Here is a 25,890-nt window from a genome sequence, read left to right on the forward strand (position 1 = left end):
CGAAGTGATGCGCTGTGAGCTTGTATATCTGCTATTTTTGAGAATCACTGTTCTAAACCACTGTTCTAAATCCTGAGAGTTTTCTGAAAAAACATATGTTGCTATATATAGCTAAAATCTAAAATGACACAGAATCTTTCCCGGTCTTAATGGGTTAAATGGTGTGCATGCTGAACAGAATAAAAACCTGAATAGAATACTTCCTAAAGCTTTGCTGAAGTAATGTATTGGCATCTTGAGGTCTTCGTAGGTCAGGATAACAGGAATGCACAGAAACAATTGACGCGAAGAGAGTAGACTCTAGAGATAGACCATAGAGGTGTGCTAGCAAAACCACGGGTAACGTAAGACACTAATTGAATCCCAATAGCATTTTGGAGCACTTCTGCAATGTCAATGTTTCTCTAAAACAGCCCATACACTTAGAAGTAAAACAATAAAATAAAACCAGCCCCCCAAACCACCCCGACCCAACCTGCACTGCCAAGACACGAAATGGTCTTTCTTACAACGTAAGAGGTCCTATGTGCATATTTAAACCCAAATGAAACCTTGGCTTTATTAGACAATTAATGAGCACAGACATTAAGTAGTCCAAAAGTCTGTCCAAGGACCCGGCGTGATTACGATAAAAGAGAATTACAACTTTTAATCAGACATAAACTCGGTGCTTTACCCCAAATTAAATGTCCTTCCCCATCTCCCCTTTATTTCCGTCGTACTGCATATATCTCTTTCTACCCCTCCCTCTATCATTACATCCCTCTTTTCTCCTTCACCTCTACTCTCTCTCTCTCTCTCTCTCTCTCTCTCTCTCTCGCATGGTCTCCTCTCCCTTTTCTGCTCCCCCTTTCCAATCAGACGCTGGACTTCGTATTTATCGTTTCTCTAATTTATTTGTACATAAACCTTTTCCCTTTCCTCCCCTCTCCCGTCCTTTAACCTTATGGTTCTTGGTTAATCTATCCCTTCCTCTCATCCTCTTTCTCTGTCTGTCGCTCTATCGACCCGAATGCTGTTCAGAGATGTAGCCAGCCCAAACAGGCAGCCTTGCTCTCCAAAAGTAAACACGTGTCCCCTGGTTCAAAACTAAATCTTTTTTTTCAATACAACAATTGAGACTATTTGTCAGAGGAAGAGTCTCATCAGAGGGAATGAATGGAGGGTTTAGATGTTTTGCCCGCTGCCTGGGCTTTTGAAGACCAAATCAAACTCCTTGCAGCAGAAATACTATCTGTGATCAGTTCAAATTTTAAAGTGCCCAGCAGTGGCAAAGACAAAACAGTCACTTTGATTAGTAATCAAAGTGTATCACAGTCTTAATATGCAGTATAGCACACAATCTCTGGATTTAGCAGACACTCTTTCTTAACCACATGATCCCTATTATGCCTATTCTGGGCATGTCATAATATTCAAACCTTTGCTGATAATAGCAGAACTAATGAACGCGTCACATTGCCACATGTTGTGAGCTTGGTTATTTTTGTCGAGGAGTTTTGGTGTAGAGGGAACAAAATGAGGGCACCAAGTATACACCCCTCTGGACCCCAGTCAACTGAAGTATATATGGTTTAAGTGGTTAAATGGACAAGCAAGTACAGTGCGAAGAAAATCTATTAAGTGCTTCAAAGAAACTAGGAATAGATACCAGATTACCAGGTAAACGCCAATCCAAGCATCTGTCTAAATAACATGTGTAGCATTTGCGGTCTAATCTAAATAACAAAACATATGTCAACAAGTAACCTATAATGACATGCTCAAAATACGGATGCCAGTTTGAAATTCGTTCCCGATACCGGATAGCAGATGCCGATACCGTAAAAAAGTCAAATAATGGCCCGATAGATCGGCCAGACCGATACCATTCAGGCTCTACTGGTTTGTATAACAAAGCACAGCATCCCATCTTACATTGGCTGCACTCAGTCGTGAAATCATTTCCACGTCTGCGACAAGAAGTTAAGCATTTAACTTCCAAGGCCATGTAGAGCAGGCAAGCAGAAAAGGTTTGCGGTTCAAGCCCCGCCTGTGGCAAAGCTCTAGAGATGTTCCGTAACCCACGTAGCGAGCTGCCACGGGGCCGTGCGCCCACCTTCTGTTTTTGTAATGCTCCGATGCCCCTTGCACCTAAGGCAGAAGACTCTGACCAGCCTTCTTCAGGCTATATCGTGACTCTAATTTATGTTAACAAGTGGGACACCTTAACCCTCCCTTCCCCTCCAAATCACCCCCTGGTCATTTGGAGGGAAATGCGACACACGCTTACCGCCAAAACTAGCAGCTGGTTAGTACCCCAAAAGTAAACATGAATTCTCTCACTCTGTTCCTCCGGCAATGTCAGTCGCTCTCTCTTGTTATCTATCTCTCCCTTTCCCTCCGAGCCTGCTCTCCATCTCCTCCCCTCCGCTCTCTCTCTCTTTCTCTCCCTCTCTTCCCCTATCTATGCAAGCCGTTTCAACCGTTTCCTTTCTCTTTCCTCTATCCACTTGGTCGCTCCCTCTCCCCTACCGGCAATTCCCGCTATGTTTCCGCCCGTCTCTCTGTCGGTACCTTCCCCGCTCTATTCTCTCCTATATTGATTTACCCACAGTCTAGACATTGTGATGAAATGCCACTCTGAAAGGGTTCGGTCCAGAACAGCTGTAAACATGTCACCTCTGTGTTGGTCCCTGGGCACTCCAGGACCCTAACAAGGCCTTTCTAAATGGTCTCCACTCGACTCGATGGGGGGTGCGGGGCGGGGGTGCTGGCTCGGCATTGCAGGACAAGGCTGGTTTTAAAAGGCTCAATCGGAAAGCTACCAGAAAGACTCAAGTTTCTCAACAATGTTGCTTGGTATCAATACTGGTAATCAGGTCGGTGTGAATGGCTTTCGTCTCCTTCTCAGAATGTATAATTTAGTGTGTGTGGGTGGGGGGAAGGTAAAGTGAATAAAAGCGTGATTGCATGATGGGATTGCTGCAGTAAAATGTGTTACCAAAGCGTTTATATTCGGTCGGTTTATATTTCAGTTTTTCTTCACACCGACAAAAGAGTAGGAGGCTTGGCAAAAGCATGACAGGGTTTTACACTAGTTACACAGCGATGGCAAGGGCAGGTATACCTTAGGCCCCCCGTCTGAAACCCATAACTCTGATTACGCAAATCAGTGCTGCGGGGTTGGCAGATGTTTCCCGAATAACAAGCTACCCCCAGTGAGAGACCACACGAGTGAGCGACCAAAGTCAAACAAGCACAACAGCAAACAAGGGCATTTGAAAAACAAGCCTGCAACACAAACCAAAACAAGCCATTTCGATATCTCCAAGCGACTTGGTGAAAAACAACACAAAGGTGAGCCCTATTCTGTTTCGCAGCAGATGTGCCTCCAAGGTTTCCAAAAAATGTTCAAAGCCACAGATGTATCGATGTAGCCATTAGAAGACATTTTTTACTGCACGTTACAGTAAATGATTACTGCAATTTTTCAGTTCTGTCGCCGTGATGAATGGTTCAGAGAAATGCACAGCTCTCCGTTACAGATGGTAAGACAAATGGCCCGGAAACCCAGTCATTTGAGAGACAATTTTCTTTTGTTTTACATACCCATATACCTGTCTGGCTCTATTTTCAGGGTTCGATTTGCTGGGTGAGATGAGGGGAGAAATCTATGCCTCTGCTTTCGACATCCCTAGGCTTTCATTTGTATCGCCGTTGGGGATTATATTTTATCCCTGCTGCTGGTCAGAATTAATTTAACACATGCATGTCCTTTTGGGATACCTTTGATGATATCACAATTTAACATTTAATACAAATAAATATGTATGTTAACCGCATTAACCCTGGCGTCCCTATTTGGGGAAAAGTTTCCAATTTCCTTTTTAAATAAATAAATAGCGACATGCACACATTGCTGAAAATAGCCGATCGACAAGCTCACAACACGTGAGCTTGTCGATCTGCTATTTTCTGCGAAAGCTTTCCCTACGATACGGATGCTGGGGTTTAAGTGGTTAATGTCCCCCGCACTTCTCTTTATTATACAGTTCAGGACATAAACAAGCTGCAGTTAACTGAGGTAGAATGAATGCAGCATATATGGAGGGTGAGAGACCACTGTAATAGTAGGCTATCACCGTGCCTTCTACTGAACACTCACAGGGGGTCTGGCACAAATAGCCCATCGACAGATTAGGCAGATTGGGGTATTTTTGGTGCGCAATGCGGCGTGCAACTAAGTATACATCAGGCATTATAAATGGACTGCATTTATACAGCACTTTTCTCCAATGTGCTTTACAATGTACAGTACTTCACATTTACCCATTGACATAATGATAATAATAATAATAATAATAATAACTTGAATTTATATAGCGCCTTTCAAAAACCCAAGGACGCTGTACAATACAAAACATGTAAACAAATATTTGTCAAAAGCCTAGGTAAACAAGTGTCTCTTCAGTGTGGACCATTGTTGGCGTCTGGCGAATCTCTATGGGATTTTATACACACAGACGGCGGAGGAAACCATGCAAGGCACCAACGAGCCCATCGGTAGCTTTCAGTCAGTGTCTTGCTCAAGGACGCTTCGACACCAACTCTGGGGGAGCCCGGGTTCAAACGGGGAACCTTCCGTTTCCCAAGCTGCCACTCTACCTCCTGAGCCACAGCCTCCCCATTGTACAGGATAGGTGTCGTATACGCAGGGCTAACGCTCTTTGTTACGCAACCCTTTCACTGAGCAACAACATCAACAAAAAATACATTACTTTAAATCAAAAAGACAGTATACATTATTTTTTCCAGTCGGAGGGGCAGGAGGAATTTCAACTCCAGCGTCAAGGCTAGGACAAGGTGCTGATGTCACTGGGCTATTGTGGTCTCTGCAGTTCAGTCAGAACTAGAGTGAGATCACACAGCTACAGGGGAATAGGCTAACCCACGTGGTATAACACAACGTGAACATTGCTCATTATTCCAATACCGTGTGTGTATGCATAATGTTGTATGACCTATTATTCCAGGGTGTGTGTGTGTGTGTGTGTGTGTGTGTGTGTGTGTGTGTGTGTGTGTGTGTGGGTGTGTGTGTGTGTGTGTGAGATTCAGAGGCACACTGTGCCATTTGAGTATGCATGTTCACGCCTGTACTACTGTATGTGTGCGTTAATAGATGATTAAGCCCCAAAACCTTATGTAGTTAGTATGTGAGCTACTGTAGTATTGGAACACATCAATTAATCAGTTTGTGTACGGATCATTAATTAAAACCCCAACTTCTACACACTGTAGTGCGTGCGTGCGTGCGTGCGTGCGTGCGTGCGTGCGTGCGTGCGTGCGTGCGTGCGTGCGTGCGTGCGTGCGTGCGTGTGTGTGTGTGTGTGTGTCTGTGTCAGTCGTGAGTGCGCACATGTGTGCAATCCAATTTGTATGCATATCACCACTCTTACCACCAAATCCCAGCATTCATGACTATGCATGGGATCTTGCGGTACACCTCTGCTAGCATTTCCAAGCCATATTGGCAGTCGTAACAAAACAAACAGTTGTTTCAAACAGAGGTTTAATCAACAATCAATCAGCATCACAGATACCCAAAAGAGTCTCTCTGGAACCACATGTGCCCCACTGTAATGAGGCATTACACTCTTCCAGTAGTCAAAAAGTTAAAGACATGCAGTTCCATGTGACCTTCATGTGATGGATAACACATGAAGCATAACGTTGCTGCTGGGCAGAAACCTTATATGTCAGGAAATGTAATGAAGAACTTGTGTTCCAGTGTATCCAATTAATGTAGTTATTATTTAGTTACAAGCTTGTGTTAATAATATAAGCACTTTCAGCACGGCTTCCCTATTTTGGGCATGCCATTAGATTTCAATATTTTCAAAATATTGGCAGCCGTATTGGCATGTTAATTTCCTTGCCTATCTTAAAACTCCCTCGCTACATTTTTAGCCTTTTAACTCACACGTGCCATTAACGTGTTTCACATGTTTTACCGCTATGGTGCAACGTGCCAATGACGTGTTTGACGTGTTTTTGAAAAACATGTTCAGAACCCAAGATATCATTATCTGAAGATTTGCAGCACCACCCACTCCTTGTTTAACTTATAACTGAAAAAGGCTGTATCTCACTTCCTAAGCACTTTTTTTTTTACTTTGAAAAAAATCTCTGGCACTGGGACAACACAGCCAGAAATAATTCTGGCACTCGGTGTGTTAAATACTTCTCTCTTAATAAAGTTGTTTATTTTTTTATTTCATTTGGTAAAGCGACTTTGGGTACAATGAAAAGCACTATGTAAGTGTGATGTACTATTATACTATTATTATTATTATTATTACAGTCATTATTACAGCTAATATTGTGCATGTTGGCCAAAGACGTTGTGCGTTTCTAAATCAGAGATACATTTTTTGCTATTTTAGGAACAAGTTGAAAGTGAAAGAGGTTAAGTGTGTCTGTGGCTTTTATAAATATTGAACCAATGAAAAGTATTAACAAGAGCATGTGTTTAAATAATTACTACAATGGATCCATTGGAAGTTAAACCACTTAAACCCCAGCATCATGTATTGTGGGGAAAGCTTATAGCCAAGCGACGCACACACGTTGTGCCTCAACCATAGGGTTTAAGTGGTTAACACAGAAAAAGTAACCCTGCATTGAACCGAATCGTGCGCCACTGCACTACGGGTGACCAGAACCCCTGGAAGCCATGCTGTCACCACCGATTTGACAAGTAGAGCATTACTCATAAGGCTGATCAGATTTCACACCTTCTACAAGGTCATCTCTCTCTCACTCTCTCTCTCACTCTCTCCCCTCCCACGTTCTTCAACTCTGTGAAGAACGTGTTAAAATTCACAGTAGCGTGCACACGGTCACGAGTTGAGGCTGAAGTGGGTCTCACACGTGCATGAATATGCATTTCACGGCACGCATGCTCGCATCTCATCTTGGCAAAAAAAATAAAAAAAGAATAGGCATGAGAGAGAACAAAGACAGGTGTTGGTTTAGAGCCAAAGAAATAGAAAGCAAGGACAGAGGATGACAGATCAATGCAGAGAGAGAGAGAGAGAGAGAGAGAGAGAGAGAGAGAGAGAGAGAGAGAGAGAGAGAGAGAGAGAGAGAGAGAGCATGACATGGTGCGGAACCAATCATTCATAGAGGAAAACTGCTGTGTTTTCCTTTGAAGTGGAGCTGGCTATATGTTCCATACCCTACCCTGTGTGTGTGTGTGTGTGTGTGTGTGTGTGTGTGTGTGTGTGTGTGTGTGTGTGTGTGTGTGTGTGTGTGTGTGTGTGTGTGTGTGTGTGTGTGTGTGTGTGTGTGTGTGTGTGTGTGTGTGTGTGTGCGCGCGCGCGTACATACATACAGTACAATGTCTGCCCTGATTTCCTTCTTTGATATCGAGACACACACACACACACAGCATGCACATAGTAGGGAAATCGGTTTTCCTCTTCTCAATCTGTCCCTTTTCATCTTTATTCTAACTCTCTGCCCACTCCTTCCCTCTATTCCCTGCCGTTCCTTCCCATACGACTTATTCTCTTCTTCTCCTCCTCCTCCTACGTTCCGTCACGTTTCCCGCCCCAACGTATTTTTGTCGTCGTCGTCGTTTTCTCTCCTCCACATTTCTCCATCCTCAGCGTCTTCCACTCTCTCTCTCTCTCTCTCTCTCTCTCTCTTAAATGCTGTTTTCTTTCATGCTTTCCATTGCTTTCATTGCTGCTACAGCAGCTTCTCCTCCTCCATCCACCCCTTCCTCTCTGTTCCCCGCTGCGCTGTCCCTTCATCCAGGCCCCTTGTTCCATGTCTCTCTCCCTTTATCTCTCTCTCCGATTCCCAGCTGCTTAAACACTTTCAAGCTGGTGTCCATATTTAGGACATTTTTAAATAATTTCAAAGACTTTATTTTATCAAGGACTTTATTTGAAGAAATTACTTCTTCAAACTGAAGTTGAGCTTAAAAGTCAAATAAAAGTCACTTCAAGGGAGCTAGAGTGTGCAGACCTTCGTTTGCTCTCTGATCTGTGTTTGTTTTGGGTTCAGTACAGCCTTTACCCGCTTAAACCCCAGCATCCGTTTTGTGGGGAAAGCGTTGGCAGAAAATAGCACATCGACAAGCTCCTTTCAGCGAAAGCTTTCCCCACACTAACAGAAAACACTCTAGTACAGAGCCCTGAGAGACTACGCTCAACCATATGGGGTGTAAGTGGTTAAAGGGTTTGTGGATGTGCACGACTTTGTATGTTCTTGAGAGTGAAAACAGGGACAGGAATTCTGCTGGCTTAAAAAAGTTGTCTAGTTTTAGAACCACTGGTTTTGCATGTGCACATTGTGAGCGTCTTAAGTTCGCCAGTGGGCCTACTGTGTGTTTGCGAGCCAAACCTGGCAGATTTCGGCAGTTAATTTGATGTGAAACGTGAGATTGTGCTAGCAATGTGTGTTTGTGTGCGTACGTGTTGACGCGTCGTAGCTTTACCTGGGGTCTGTCTGTGTCTGCACGCTGTGTGTGTGTGTGTGTGTGTGCGTGTGTGTGCACGCACGCGTGTGTGAAGGACACCTCTGTGCTTGGTGGTTTTGTGCTGTGGAGCTTAAAGCTCTATCTGTCACTTGTACAACAAGACATGTCAGCCCCAGACTCTGTTCCACTCCCCCCTCTCTCTCTCTCGCTCACTACACCCCCCCGGGTTTCTGGAGGGGGTTCTCCCGGTTTTTCACGTCTAGTCTCTTCTTATTCTCTTTCTCTCTGGGTGACTTTTACAGCCAAACAAATCTGACAACAATTTATGTTCGGGCGCAGAGGCCCTGAACTCTGCTCTTCACTTGCTGTGCCGTCTCAAAATCACTTGCTCTTCTAGAACCACTGGTCGACGTAAACAAGTAGTGCCACGTTTTTCTTGCTTTCTATAATAACCCAGATCTCGCTCTCTGCCTTTCTCTCACACTTGTTTGCAATGCCTTTGTTGCCTCAATTTCTTTAATAGGCTATCTACAAGCCCACAATGTGTCGCAACCGCAAGCTTGAACCGTTATTTTGGCCAAATGTTCACCCCAGGATAGGGACACTGGGGCTCAAGTGGTTAAAGGTAGGGTAAGTGATTTTCTTTCGTTAAAATAAGTGTTAAATAGCTCTATATTCTCATAGTACTCATTGCCATAGATTGTTTGTTCAGTAACAGGAGTCTCTCCTGCTCTTTATTAAACAGTAAATGCATTTTCAGGTCGGGATACCAATTTTATCCAATCAAGATAGAGACTTCACACAGGATACAGATTAAACCCGTGGAATTGGAAGTGATGACACAAAGAAATGAGCAGACAAAATTGCAACTGGAACGCTATACATTTTAAGCTGATAAATGGGTACTCTCCTGATTGGCCTGAATTTTGTCACCCACTTGAAATGTTATTTTCGGTTTATTAAAGAGCTAGAGAGACTGACAGACTCCTGTTACTGAACAAACACACTATAGCAATGTTTACTATGAGAATATAGTGCTTTAACCTTTTAACAAAACACTTTTTGTTTTTACCCAAAAACATCGTAGTACTTAGTTCTACCTCTGGCTCAGTGTTATATTCCTTCTATCTCATTATCACAAGCCTATGTTCTCTCGACCCACATTATCACCCTCCCTCAGCAGCCGCCCTCACCTTCTCCACTCCATCCCACTCGCTCTCCCTTTCTCACTCCCTCTCTTTCTCCCAACACCAGCCCATGCATTCTCTGGGTATTGCTAATTGGTTTTCCATGTTCTTAATCTCCCTCAATACCATTTCCAGAAACAAGGCTTTCTGAGGCTTATGTACACACAAAGGCGCGTGTGTGTATGCCATACGCCCACATGCGTGTGCAAACACACACACACACACACACACACACACACACACACACACACACACACACACACACACACACACACACACACACACACACACACACACACACACACACAATCATGTATAATCACACATGTGTGCAAAAAGGCAAACGAAAACACGTTCGAATGCAAACAGAGGAGCGCTCTCTCTCTCTCTATCTCTCTTTCTCCCTCTTACTCTCTCTCTCTCTCTCCTCAGACGGATAATAATTATAAGGCTATTTATGTGCTTAAGTGGCATGCTACCGTTTGCTTTGGGGTGTGAAATGAAGGCGAGATAGACGGATAACACATATCTAGACAAGATAACCTTTGTGTGTGTGTGTGTGTGTGTGTGTGTGTACTGTATGTACCTCTAATCTATGTGTATTAAAAGGTCATGGGACTTTCTCTCTCACACCTCACCCATGGCAGAACCTGTCTACCCACCTATTCCAATGCTCACATTATGTTTGTCTTCCTAATGACCACACTTCTCCTTCTCTTCTTATATCTTCCTCCTCGAATCTCTCCCTGTCAATAGCTACAGATCAATTGGAACTAACTGCCCTCACAGTCCTCGCCGGGGGGCCGCGAATCAAGGTCACGGGGTGTCCACCTGCAGGATGGAGGCAAACGAGAGTTCATCTTGTGTCTAACAAGATGAACTCTCGTTTGCCTCCAGCCTGAGGGTTGGACTGGCCTCGTTGTGGGCCGAGGGGATGACTGAGATGTTTGTTAGGGAAGGAGGACAGAAGACAGGAAAGACAAGAAAGGTAAACCAGCACAGCAAGCAGACGGTCATCAGTACTAATTGCTGAAAGATATGAATACTAGATAGATAGATAATAGGGATAAAGGGAGTGAATGAATGAAGACAAACTAGTTCAAAATGTGTCACATCACAATATAGTGTGAGCTTGTGCATTTATTCAAATGTTTTTTAACATTTCTGAAAGTTTTTGGTCATTTTTAGCCAAATGATTGCTTGGACAAAAAGCTAGTCTTTGTTTGCATGTGGCTGTGCTTGCTTCCACACAAACAGTTTAACTATCACTAGGCATTTGGCACACTGCCACCTAAGCTATCAGCACTCGACAACAACATCTCGACAGCAAGCGCCTGGTGGGATTACTTTTAAGTTCCTCAAAGATTAAACTCATGAAGAAATGTCACAGTGAAGTGGGATAACGGCTCCCTAATGAGCTGAAAGGTTGTGAACTGGAAGTAGCCAGGAAGGCACCTGCTGACATGTGCTGATAGCGCACAGCTCACAGGGGGCTGTGTTGGATATTGCACACAGGGCCTGTTATCTTCATTCATTTTCACAATTTATTACCCGCCCGTTATCTGCGACTGAACTTGATTTAATTAGAGCAACATCCTAACGGGCATACCTTGAATGAACGAAACTGTGCCGAGGCGGAAAAAAAGAACCCGACATGAAAAGCACAAAACCAAAAAGCCCGTTGAGAATTCACTTTAAGAAGAAGAGGTTGGTGCCAAGATGCTCTTAAACGAAAGGAATGGAACGTCAAGAAGGCAATTCAAATGAAAGAGAAGAGAGAGAGAGAGAGCTCAGTGTTAATTTATCTCAGATTGTGACCCAAATGGACCTTTATAGGTCCTTACAAGACCATTTGGGTCTGTTTCTACACTCACACACACACCACAGAGAGAGAGAGAGAGAGAGAGAGAGAGAGAGAGAGAGAGAGAGAGAGAGAGAGAGAGAGAGAGAGAGAGAGAGAGTGAAATGGTCGGTCAAATGAAGGAGGGGGGGTACTAGGTGTGCAGTATATCAGAAAGTGCCTGTTGCCATGTCAACCGATGGTGATTGAGGGGCTGCTGGGAAATAGGAGTTCTTGGCCAGACAGATACTTTTATAGATGGGCTCTGGACGGTGCACCTGGTGCAACACATTTCTACGGCTCAACCAAGATGCATTCCCCGCTTGGCCATGGGGGATATGTTGCACTCATGATCTTCAGCCAGTACTACATGTCAACCAAAAAGGTGTCAGCTCTGGACGGGTCTAAATATTTCAATGGAAGAGTATAGGGAGACCACGTCCAACCAACTGCTTGTAGATCTGCTATTTTCACCCAAAATCTTTGTCTAATATGCCCAGAATAGGAATGCTAGGATTCAAGTGATTTGTTGCCAACATCGGCAAGATGTATGAACCTTTTTTGTTGGATTTCTTACTTTTACACTTTTGAGTTTCTAGCACATTGTTGTCAGTTGATGTAATTTTGTGTTGACCCCATGAAGCTTAGCTGCTACAAGAGTAGCACTGTATAGCTCATGGGAATCTGAATAAACACCACACGGTGCAGCGCGTCAAAACCTGACAGATAACGGTAGCATAACAGTAAAGGTCCATGTGATAACGTTAAAATGATCTGCATTTCTACCATGACATTGGAAAATACTAGTTTCTGATCGCCACGTCACGTCACGTCACGTCACGTCACGTCACGTCACGTCACGTCACGTCACGTCACGTCACGCCACGTCGAGGGACTGTCTCAACACCGGTGCTGCTGTGCAGACTTTGATGAGCACAGACACCTGTGAACACGGTGCATGCAAAGTGGTGAATACCAGAATATCAGCCTTCAGTGACATTGGCCTCTAGCTGAAGTGAAAGAAGCTCTCTGCAATACTGAATTCTGATTTGAATTACTTTCCCTTTGGTTTTTTAATTCATTTTTGTTTTTGCACGACTCTGCAATGGACAGGAAGGTATGGGAGCTGAATACACAATACTGCAAGCATACAGAGTGCACACAGAGGGCAGTGTGTGTGTGTGTGTGTGTGTGTGTGTGTGTGTGTGTGTGTGTGTGTGTGTGTGTGTGTGTGTGTGTGTGTGTGTGTGTGTGTGTGTGTGTGTGTGTGTGTGTGTGTGTGTGTGTGTGTGTGTGTGTGTCTTGCAAACACATGTACGCTTGCTGCATGCACCTTTTTGTGCAATCAATCCTCTATTGTATTTAACCACCTTGGCAATATTGTTCATGCAATATTCATGACAATAAAGCATACTGACTTTAAAGAGAAACAGTATGACAGAATTGAACATGTTCTGAGAGAGAGAGAGAGAGAGAGAGAGAGAGAGAGAGAGAGAGAGAGAGAGAGAGAGAGAGAGAGAGAGAGAGAGAGAGAGAGAAGGAATACAGATGGGGGATGGGAAAGGGGTCAGACAAGGACGAAAGGACAAAAAATGCAATGAGAGTGAGCAAGACAGAGAGAGACAGGATGAATAAGTAATGTGAGGGGAACGTCAGATGTCCAGCAGCAAGTGGAACAGGAAGTGCAGACTGAGAAGAGAACTGTAAGCAGGAACTGTGAAGAAAACAAACAAAAAAACGTTTGAAAGAAAAACTAGTCGTGTGACTCTGAAGTAAAACCTAATAGAGTGTGTGAGTGTGTGTGTGTGTGTGTGTGTGTGTGTGTGTGTGTGTGTGTGTGTGTGTGTGTGGTCTTTAAAGAGAAGATGGAAGGCAACATAATGAGATATAGATTTTAGCTGACGTTCTCACTCACAGACTTAACCACCACTTCAAAGGGTAAAGGCAAAGCCTCAGCCGCAAACATGTACAGCTAAATATGACACAGGAGTGCAAGGATCTCGCCCACACACACACACACACACACACACACACACACCCCCGCACTCCTCGGGTGCCTATAGGATACAGGGTGTGCACAACCATTAAAGTGGTTAGATAAAGAGCCTCTGGTGAGGGAAAGTAAAGGTGAGTTTTGTTTGTTTGTTTGTTTTTTATAGAGATAGGAAGGAAGGAAGGAAGCACTAGAGAGAGGAGGGATAAGAGCTGGAGAGAGAGAGGGGGAAGATGGGGAGGGGTGCTCCGGATAGCTATGAAATGAAACATTAGAGAGGTTCTTCAAAGACTTGCACACAATCAAACAGAGACAATCGCAAAAACAGACATACAGTATAAGCACAGTATCAAGGGGCAATTATACTCAGGCACATTCTCTCTCACACACACACACACACACACACACACACACACACACACACACACACACACACACACACACACACACACACACACACACACACACACACACACACACACACCACACACACACACACACACACACAAGGGGGAAACCTCAATTCCCCATGGTCTGACAGCCACTTAACTTGTCGACAAATGGAAAGCAAAAAAGTAACTTTGTGAAATTAAATTTAACTGCCTGAAGCCAAACCCCTGGCCTCCAAAAGATGATTTCTGGCTCCAACAAATACACAGCATGGACACACACACAATCACACACACACACACACACACAAACACACACACAAAAACTCGAGGACACCAAACCCAACAACAGTACACATCAGGCATTAAGATGATCTATTGATTACCTGTCTCCCTCCCCTGTTTACTCTTACAGGTCAATTTATTTTACATTTGAGTCCAATTAAAACTCTCTATTGTGTGTGAATGTGATGATACATGGCACTCATGCTCAGTGCATCTGCGTGTGCGTGTGTGTGTGTGTGTGTGTGTGTGTGTGTGTGTGTGTGTGTGTGTGTGTGTGTGTGTGTGTGTGTGTGTGTGTGTGTGTGTGTGCGTGCGTGCGTGTGCATACGTGCGTGCGTGCAAAATCGAAACTCCATTGGCATGCATTTATTTGGTCGCTCACTCACCTTTAACATACACACTATTGTCTGATATTCATTGAATTCCCTAATCCTATTCAGAAACTCTTAACAAGGCTACACATATGCTGGCACATCAAGACACACAAACAAACACACACACACACACACACCCCCACACACCCCCACACACACAGAGAAGCCGCAGATACGCAGAGCTAAGCAGAACTTTCTGAAAAGCCAAACATAATAACACGCATCATAAGAAAGCAGCCAGCCATCGTGTGACAAAAAAATACACACTGACTGCATCTTAAAAATGGCCAACCGTGCTCTCCATCCCATGCCTGTGCAAGTCTGCAAAACCTTGATTCAAAGCTCTTCCGATAAACCAGTTTGTTCCACAATCGCCGGCTTGCTGGCTATAGATAGTCAGACCTTTTCTTTTTCTTTTTTTGCAAGATGCTTCTCCTTTCTGATTGCTGCACGTTTCCTTATGCCAATGGTGCTATAAGGAGCCTTGCATGTAACTGTGTGGAGCATTTGTCCCGAAAACAAAAGATACACTGTCACTATCTGGACAACCGCAACTGACCAAGTCCAAATGGCTTTATAATTTGTTTCCACACCTGAGTTGATTAGTACAGTGGTTCTCAAACTTTTTCATGTCAAGGACCCCCAAATTGACACTTATTAGACCGCGGACCCCCATTTCAAAGATATGCCAGGGACCCCCATAAGAGAAGATTTTTTTACGGCTCTAGCAGTGATTCTCAACCATTTTAATTTCAAGGACCCCCAGTTTGACATACATTAGGGCTACAGACCCCCATTTAATGGCCTTTCTATCACTTGGACCGCAATTTACATTGTAAAATCTATGTCAATGTAACTCTGAGAGTGTACAAATGGAACCAAATGGACCCGTTAGGGTCCATTTGGTTCCATTTGTACACTCTCAGAGTCCAGTATCTGTCCTCATTGGATAAATAGTTTCCTAGATAATACAGCTGGCACAGTGAAAACTTTAATTAACTGCATAGGTCAAATAAGCTTGACAACCCCCTGAAGCCCGCTCACAGTGCAGACATTATACCTTGCTGTCAGAATGCTTTCACGTTCAATCACTGAATTAACCAAAACATGTTATTTTTAAATTTGTCATGCATGGTCTGAAACGCTACATGTCTATAATACAATACAATATTTAAAGATATCGTGTCTTGTTATTTTGTGGGCAAGCTTTACCAACACACTGGAAGATCATAAATGAAAAATGTTATAAAACAGAAAAGTGTGCTCCTCGGAGCATAGGACTCTGTCAGGCCGGGTTGCCTACCCAGGCAAACTTCGGTCAAAGCCACTTCGAATGCGATCTGAAAAATCTAACTCATACATCTTGATCACATGACCACACCCAGAGAGATCACACGCCCGATTTGTGTGAGTTTTGGACAAAATCTGTAGGACTAGCAGCAAAAAGTGCGTTTTGAAGAAAACACACTATGGCCGAAAATGTTACCTGGCACAAACAGGGCCTTTAAGTTGCGTCACGATCCAAGGGATCCAGGGGGAAAAAAGATGTTGATTTTACGACCTATGGTTCAAGAGTTATAGGCCAAAACGTGAAGTGGGCTGTTGTAGCGCCACCATGAAGAGATTTGAACAATTTGGTATGGAGATCCTTCCTTAATTGGCTTAGTGGTAATGTGTGTGCAAAGTCAAAAAATGACACGATGTAAATATCAAACAAGCTTTAACTACATTTTAACTTCATGTTGTCAATCGACTTATTGAAAATATGTCTTTTATATAAGCCTAAAAGGCCTGCATTTGCCCTGGGGAGTCCTATGTAAAGCAAAAGAGGCTTTTCATCTGGAGAAAGCTGCTCAAGGATGTAAATGTCAAGGATAGAGCGATAAAATGTGTGATAGACCATTTTACTGCACCATCTACCCCCCCCCCCCCCCCCCACACATATGCAGGTACGTTCACCCAGCCGGCTACTTTTCCAACCCAGCTGGACAGTGCATGTAGTGGAGCACCCAGATAGCCTCGAGTAAATATGTGCGTGTCACTCTCTCAAGGTGAGCGTGGCATTGTTTAAGCCATTGAGACCTGAAGCCGATTCTACATGTCTCCTAAATCCCAACAGTTTTCTGAAAAACGTATGTTTCTATATCAGCGGTGCTCAAACTTTTTCATGTCAAGGACCCCCAGAATATTATGTATTTGGCCGTGGACCCCCATAAAAATATTTTGTTCCAGGGACCCCCCAGAAACAAAGATTTGAGTTAAAAATGTTCGCTTTAAAAAATATATTTATTTCAAAGATTTGCACACATTTTCACGATTTTTCAAAAATAGCAGATCTACAAGCTCATAGCGCGGCACTCGGTGCCGCGCTATGAGCTTGTATATCTGCTATTTTTGAATAGCCCAAAGTGTAAAATAATGCTTTTTTAGCTCAAATCTAAAAATGAGACAGTTCCAGGTCTTAATGGGTTAAGCCATTCAATCCGGGAAATGCATCCGTGTCATTTTAGATGTCTTTGGGCTATTCAAATATAGCAGACATACAAGCTCAAAGCGCGGCACCGAGTGCCACGCTATGAGCTTGTAGATCTGCCATTTTAGAAAAATCGTGAAAATGTGTGCAAATCTTTGAATATATACATTTTTTAACTCAAATCTTTGCCCCGCGGACAAATGCATATCATTTTGGGGGTCCTTGACATGAAAAAAGTTTGAGAAACACTGATATTATTATAGCAACATTATTTTCAAAAAACGGAATCCCCAGAAGCAAAGATTTGAGTTAAAAATGTTCGCTTTAAATAATAATATATATATTCACAATTCTTTCATCATTAAAAAATACGTAAATAGCAGATCTACAAGTTCATAGCGCGGCACTCGGTGCCGCGCTATGAACTTGTAGATTTGCTATTTTTGAATAGCCCAACGTATAAAATAATGGTTATAGCAACAACAAAAAAACTAAAGTGACACATGCATTCCCGGATTGAATGGGTTAAATAGAAAAAGGTGCATTTTCTTCAGGAGATGCAACATGATGCAGCCTGCTGCAACCATATCTCAGTGTGAGCAGAGGGACCTCTAATAAGGCCCTGGCTCCTGTGGCAAGGGCTACGGAATCTTATGGGAGGCATTCTTACACAGCCACTAATCACCTTCTCAAAGGCCACCGGCCCTGGATCACAGGACCAAGAATCCGACCAACAACTTCCCCCGTCAGCATTCCTCAACGGTCATTTGGCTGCGCTCGTCTGTTGAGTTGCGTGTGCATTGCACTCACGCGCACACAGTACACACATACCGTCCCCCATACGGTTTCCTGGGTTCAGAGATAGGAACGCTAACTGTGAGGGTTATCACCGAACTGCTAATGGCAATGGAAGAGACTTATTTCAGCCAAAGACAAGATATTTTGAAGTTTAGAATTACACAATTACAATATGCATTATCGTTACTGTCCGGCAGAAACCAGCTAACTCAATGTTTCCGCTTTTGCATTTGTTTCCATAAATCAGTGCTATTGAACACCCTTTACGTCTGTGTGTTGATTAAAAAAATATTGAACCAATGAAAAGTATTAAAAAGCGCTTCTGACAAAACCAGCTAACTCCATTGGATCCTCAAACGTTCTGCTAAGTCCACCAAAGGGGGGTGGAGTTTTTGCTGACTCCAGGCTCCACCCCCTTTTGACCTCCAACCTCATTGAGAGCTTGGAGGTCCATTTAGTTGTTCTTATCAATGATGAACAAAACCTCGTAACTCCACTTTTTGTTTTGTTTTTGTCATTTCCTGAAAAAATTACATTTTGGAATTAGCTGTTGTCACACACTCAAGTGGGAACTGGATTTTCTCACCACTTTCACTTCTGAATAAAAATTCATGATGAACAATTAAAAAGACATATTACACATAATTGTGATATAATATATATAGCGTAGTCACATTGCAAATACATGTGTCTTATATGTTCAAGGCCCACTCCGTTTTCCTGTGTGAATAGTACTTACACAGTGTGTCAATGCTTCAATACATTTCTATAGAACTACCAGTGGCACAGAGGACAGAACATGAACTTCAAGCCTGTACAACATCGATACACTGAGTTCCTCATTGTACAGTAGCTTGTTAGTTCCGAAGGCCCAGCTATCATAGGTTGTTGGTCTCCTAAAAGGAAACTGCTGTTTTACAAAACAAATGGTTGTCCTTGTACCCTTAAGAGACAGTGCTCTGGTGCGGTATCCAGTAAAATATGCACAATCAGTGTACTTCCAGGTGGACTGTGTGTTAACCTCAACCATTGTGGCAAGTTTCTGTAAATCGGACCAAACACCCACTCTCTCAAAGCAGTATCTTGCTTATTTGCAGTGTATGAGTTCGGCTAAAGCTAGTCAAATCAGAGTGCCATTAACCCATTAAGACTTGAAGCAAATTCTACAAATGCCTTCTAAATCCTAATATGCTGAAGAACGTATGTTGCTTTATCAGTGGTTCTCAAACCTTTTCATGTCAAGGATTCCCAACGTTATACATATTTAGCCACAGACCCCCATCTCAAAATATTTTGGTCCAGGCACCCCCAGAAGCAAAGATTTCAGTTACAAATGTTCCCTTAAAAAAAAATCACAATTTTTCAAAAACAGCAGATCTACAAGCTCATAGCACGACACACAGTGACACGCTATGAGCTTGTGTATCGGCTAATTTGTTTTTGATAGCCAACGCTAAAATCGTAAAATGACAAGGACGCTTTCCCGGTTTTAACAGGTTAACAAAGGAAGGACAAACACTTCATACTCAACAAAACAAATAAGCGGCGCACACACGCACACACACACAATGCAACAGTTAAATTAAAAACCACCGCTGTTACTCTCTAACGTTAAGCACCTGCCAAATGAATGTTGCTCATGTAATGCCGCCGTCGTTCAGTTCTTTCCGCTGCACAATAGAAGCCCGCAGGCATTTTGTTGGCACAAATAAATACTGTATCTGAGCATCCTATTGTCCTCCTCCTTGAACAACGGCTCATACATATCGCAATTTACAAAACGCATCTGCACAGCGGAAAACTTTTATAATACATAACATCATGAATAATATTGTGGCTTTCAAGGATTACCATTTAAGCCCAAATGGGACTTGCCAGTTCCATTTAATATCTGTAAGGTGGCCGTGTTTTACTTAATGTCATCTAAAAGAAAAGTTATGTGAAAACAGAACGTTGCTGTTGAATGTTACGGGGCTACAGTATATCTGTTGAGTGTTATGGGGCTACGGTATATCTGTTGAGTGTTATGGGGCTACGGTATATCTGTTGAGTGTTATGGGGCTACGGTATATCTGTTGAGTGTTATGGGGCTACGGTATATCTGTTGAGTGTTATGGGGCTACGGTATATCTGTTGAGTGTTATGGGGCTACGGTATATCTGTTGAGTGTTATGGGGCTACGGTATATCTGTTGAGTGTTATGGGGCTACAGTATATCTGTTGAGTGTTATGGGGCTACAGTATATCTGTTGAGTGTTATGGGGCTACGGTATATCTGTTGAGTGTTATGGGGCTACGGTATATCTGTTGAGTGTTATGGGGCTACAGCATATCTGTTGAGTGTTATGGGGCTACGGTATATCTGTTGAGTGTTATGGGGCTACGGTATTTCTGTTGAGTGTTATGGGGCTACGGCATATCTGTTGAGTGTTATGGGGCTACGGTATATCTGTTGAGTGTTATGGGGCTACGGTATTTCTGTTGAGTGTTATGGGGCTACGGTATTTCTGTTGAGTGTTATGGGGCCACAGCATATCTGTTGAGTGTTATGGGGCTACAGTATATCTGTTGAGTGTTATGGGGCTACAGTATATCTGTTGAGTGTTATGGGGCCACAGCATATCTGTTGAGTGTTATGGGGCTACAGTATATCTGTTGAGTGTTATGGGGCTACGGTATATCTGTTGAGTGTTATGGGGCTACAGTATAAAGTATCTGTTGAGTGTTATGGGGCTACAGTATATCTGTTGAGTGTTATGGGGCTACAGTATATCTGTTGAGTGTTATGGGGCTACAGCATATCTGTTGAGTGTTATGGGGCTACAGCATATCTGTTGAGTGTTATGGGGCTACGGTATTTCTGTTGAGTGTTATGGGGCTACGGCATATCTGTTGAGTGTTATGGGGCTACGGTATATCTGTTGAGTGTTATGGGGCTACGGTATTTCTGTTGAGTGTTATGGGGCTACGGTATATCTGTTGAGTGTTATGGGGCTACAGTATATCTGTTGAGTGTTATGGGGCTACAGTATATCTGTTGAGTGTTATGGGGCTACGGTATATCTGTTGAGTGTTATGGGGCTACAGTATATCTGTTGAGTGTTATGGGGCTACGGTATATCTGTTGAGTGTTATGGGGCTACAGTATATCTGTTGAGTGTTATGGGGCTACAGTATATCTGTTGAGTGTTATGGGGCTACAGTATATCTGTTGAGTGTTATGGGGCTACGGTATATCTGTTGAGTGTTATGGGGCTACGGTATATCTGTTGAGTGTTATGGGGCTACAGTATATCTGTTGAGTGTTATGGGGCTACAGTATATCTGTTGAGTGTTATGGGGCTACAGTATATCTGTTGAGTGTTATGGGGCTACGGTATATCTGTTGAGTGTTATGGGGCTACAGTATATCTGTTGAGTGTTATGGGGCTACAGTATATCTGTTGAGTGTTATGGGGCTACAGTATATCTGTTGAGTGTTATGGGGCTACAGTATATCTGTTGAGTGTTATGGGGCTACAGTATAAAGTATCTGTTGAGTGTTATGGGGCTACGGTATATCTGTTGAGTGTTATGGGGCTACAGCATATCTGTTGAGTGTTATGGGGCTACAGTATATCTGTTGAGTGTTATGGGGCTACAGTATAAAGTATCTGTTGAGTGTTATGGGGCCACAGCATATCTGTTGAGTGTTATGGGGCTACAGTATATCTGTTGAGTGTTATGGGGCTACAGTATATCTGTTGAGTGTTATGGGGCTACAGTATAAAGTATCTGTTGAGTGTTATGGGGCCACAGCATATCTGTTGAGTGTTATGGGGCTACAGTATATCTGTTGAGTGTTATGGGGCTACAGTATGAAGTATCTGTTGAGTGTTATGGGGCTACAGTATGTCTGTTGAGTGTTATGGGGCTACAGTATATCTGTTGAGTGTTATGGGGCTACAGTATATCTGTTGAGTGTTATGGGGCTACAGTATATCTGTTGAGTGTTATGGGGCTACAGTATATCTGTTGAGTGTTATGGGGCTACAGTATATCTGTTGAGTGTTATGGGGCTACAGTATATCTGTTGAGTGTTATGGGGCTACAGTATGAAGTATCTGTTGAGTGTTATGGGGCTACAGTATGTCTGTTGAGTGTTATGGGGCTACAGTATATCTGTTGAGTGTTATGGGGCTACAGTATATCGGGGACATGAACAGCGCAATAGGCTCTATGCACAGCAGCCATATTGGGAATGAATTGGGCCCCTTCCTTACTTCCTTCACCAATGATACTAATTAAGGCTCTGTTCCATTGAGTGTGGCATAGTGGTTGTCTTATTTCCAAGTACCCCCATAACTCTGAGAGTTACACACCCACCATAAGGGGCCATTTGGGAACCAAAATGGAGTGTTTCTAGTGAGCCAACATGCACGATATCAGCACCCTCACCAGAATGGAACAGAGCCTTCATTAGTATCATTGGTAACACCTGTGAGGGAAGTAAGAAGAGGCCCAATTTCTTTCCAATATGGCTGCTGTGCGTGATAATCTCAGTGACATGACGCATTTATTATTATTATTATTATTATTATGTATAATTATATTTTTTTGCATTCAAGGGCTTTACATGTCTTCCTCAAGAACACTCTTTGACAACCACAGAGATGTCTGCACATTATTAAGCTGGAGAATGCAATTCCTTTGTATCTGTAGATCCACAGTGTATTGAAGGCTAAAGGGGTTTACAGTACATTTCAACAAAGAGGCAGGTTGCCTTGAGACACTCTCAGAGCTAGTCCCCTCAGACATACAGTGCAAGCACTTATCCCACAGCTATTTGGTCCATCAACAGGTGTCTGAAGCATCTCATTCAGCACGCTCCTGCTGACCCTGTTGAGCATGTGCTGAAAGCTGCTGAAAAGATCTAGCCTAGAGCACTGAACCATGTGAACCATGTCAATGATGTATTTATCTAACGTTCTCTTTTGTAACGACCACTTTTTTCATCACTTTGAATGATATGTATGAACTGCTATGCAAATCATTTGTTCATTTCCTTCTTCTTCTTAATAAAAACAATCTATATATCAGATTAGGCCGGTAGCCCTTAGGGCGCCAGTCTAGTAATAATATTATTCATCATTTCAATGTGACCATTTCAGAGGAACCCGCAGGTAACGGTTTACAATGGACTTTGAATGAGTTAACTTCTGCATTAGCCTATGGGTGGATGGAAGTACTGCATACAGTAGTACTGTACAAACATACACAGCATTAGTAAGTTCAGAGCTTGTATATCTGCCATTTTTCAATAGCCAAATAAATCTAAAATGCGTTCGCGGTCTTAAAGGGTTAATCATCATAATGCCCTTCATACTGTGTGCAAAACCTAATTACATATCCAGATGTTGTGCTGGAAACTAACAGGTTAATAATCCATAGGATTAATCTGGGGCAAACATTTGGCCAAATTTTTTTTGGCAAAGAGATCTGATGTAGAGGGAAAAAAGAGCAGACCTAGTAGCATAGAGCCCCTGGGGGACTCCGGTCAATGAAGTATCTATAACTGTGTAGGCTTTAAGTGGTTAACACCGTACCATTTTAACCCTTTAAGACCTGAAGCCGGTTCTACATGTCTCCTAAATCCCAACAGTTTTCTGAAAAACGAATGTTTCTAAATCAGCGGTTCTCAAACTTTTTCATGTCAAGGACTCCCAAAATTGTATATTTTTATATTTAAAATATGTTCTTCCAGGGACCCCCCAGAAGCAAAGATTTGAGTTAAATATATTCGCTTTAAAAATATATATATTCAAAGATTTGCACACATTTTCACGATTTTTCAAAAATAGCAGATCTACAAGCTCATAGCGCGGCACTCGGTGCCGCGCTATGAGCTTGTAGATCTGCTATTTTTGAATAGCCCAAAGTGTGAAATAATGCTTTTTTTTTAGCTCAAATCTATAAATGACACAGTTCCAGGTCTTAACGGGTTAATACGGCAGTGGGTTTCAAATATCAATCTAAGCTGAATAGAGCACACACACAAGTATAATAGTACATTAATACTTACTGCCAGAGAAATAATTCCATAATTTATGTGCGGCAAATGAATGGTGTTTTTTGTTTTTTTTCATCTATTGACACCAATAGTGTTCCAGCTCTCGCACAGTGTGCAGCCATCCATAAAATGGACTGTCAACACACGCCAGAGCTCGATGGAAACCCAGAGGTTTGCTTTGTTACATTGTCTGAGTCAGCATGCTAACCAGCTTGCTATAATTGTCCAATAGGAGTCACACAGTGGGGGGGGGCAGTGCCCTGCAGAGTGGGCACATCAAGGAGCAGCCCCTAGTGTGTAAATAATCGTTGTACAACAGTCAGAGGTGTAAAGTAACTACAGCATGTACATTTGCTCAAGTACTGTACTTAAGTAAAAATGTAAGTACTTTTTTTTACTTTACCGGATTATTTTCAATGTCCTGTACTTTTACTTGTACTCCACTTCATCTCAGAGGCAAATATTGTACTTTCGTTACTTTGTAGATTTGTATTATTATTTCAGAACATGTATTAACCACGTTATCCCCATGTACTTCAGCTATTTGAAAAGAGTACATCTACAAGCTCACAAGCTTGTAGATTGGCTACAGTATTTCACTAGTGAAACACTTTCACAAGTTCTGCATAACGAGTACTTTAAGTACATTTGTATGTCAATACTTTTGTACTTTTACTCAAGTCAATGTTTAATACCGGACTTGTACTTGTATCAGAGTATTGCTGCATTGCAGTATTGATACTTTTACTTACGTAAAAACATTCGACTACTTTTTTCCACCACTGTTGAAAAGTTGGATGAACTGTTGCACCCTTATATAAAAGCTAACTTGGAGCATCTCATCTCCATGTCATCCTGTAAGCAACTCTCCAGGATGCCACTGCTGAAGCCAACACACCAGTAACAGCCCATTCAGACCCTGGCCAAGGCCCATTCAGAGAAAAGGCGAAGGACTTTTTGGGGAATCCAGTGGATGGTCCTCACTCCCCACAGCGAGGTATGACAGATTTTATATGGGCAAAGCGTATGAGTGCTGAATGTGTCGGGAGTTGTACTACAGAGATGGTATCATGAATTCACAGAAGATTCTACCCTCTATCCAAACCCTGTGCCGCCAGACACTTTTCTTTCTTTTTTTTTAAAGATAATATTTTCGGCACTTCTGCTTTATTTCAATAGTGACAGCATAAGACAGACAGGGAAGGCAGACAGAGAGCAAGGGAATGACACACACCACGCACAGACAGTCTGGCTGGCTGGGAGGCATTTTGCGCCCAGCCCAGGGTGGCATCGCAGACTAATTCGGCTATCTGGTCGTCGGGCGCTTTTTCTGCATGACAATGACACTGAACATCCTGTTCCAAGGGCACAGCTGCGTTCTTAGGGAACAACAAGGTGAAAGGGCTGCAATGGCCAAGCATTTCACCTGAACTCAACCCTGTTGAGAACACTGTGGGGGGAGACAAGTTGAGCAGCTTACTCTCCATCATGCATCAAGGCAGTCAGGGAGGTTATCTTCAAGGAACGGAACAGTATACACGCCAGAAATTATTATTATTATTATTATTATTATTATTATTAAAAAGGGTCAGTGCAATACTTAAGAGAAATGGGGGGCATACTAAGTAATACAATATTAATTGATTTAATCAAGGGTGTACACAGTTTTGCAACCCTGATTCATCTATCTTTCTTATTGGACCATATACTGTATACCTTATACATACCACATATATCCCCTAAGTGGCTCCCAGCACACATATGCACACACACGCAGATTAGATATTGACGTCTGGAGTCTGTCATTGATTAGTTAAAACACTGAGCATCCTGTTATATCGAATGGATTATAGATGCCTTTAGTGTATCATTACTGGAACCTCCTTGTACAGATGCATGCACGCACACACGCACATACACACACACACACACACACACACACACACACGTACACACACACACACACACACACACAGGCAGAGTCTTGACAGCATGACAGCTTTAACCGTACCATATTGGCTAGAACAGCCTG

At 42.8% G+C, this 25,890-nt stretch overlaps 1 protein-coding gene across 1 annotated transcript in view; it reads right to left on the reverse strand.

The window, feature by feature from the left end:
* LOC311034334 (pyruvate carboxylase, mitochondrial-like) overlaps window positions 1–25,890 on the reverse strand; it is a 454,227-nt gene that overhangs the window by 198,661 nt on the left and 229,676 nt on the right. The gene's annotated exons all lie outside the window — the stretch shown is intronic.

Source organism: Gymnoscopelus microlampas (genome assembly GCF_963454915.1).
Source record: "Gymnoscopelus microlampas genome assembly, chromosome: 19".
NCBI classification, from domain to species: domain Eukaryota; kingdom Metazoa; phylum Chordata; class Actinopteri; order Myctophiformes; family Myctophidae; genus Gymnoscopelus; species Gymnoscopelus microlampas.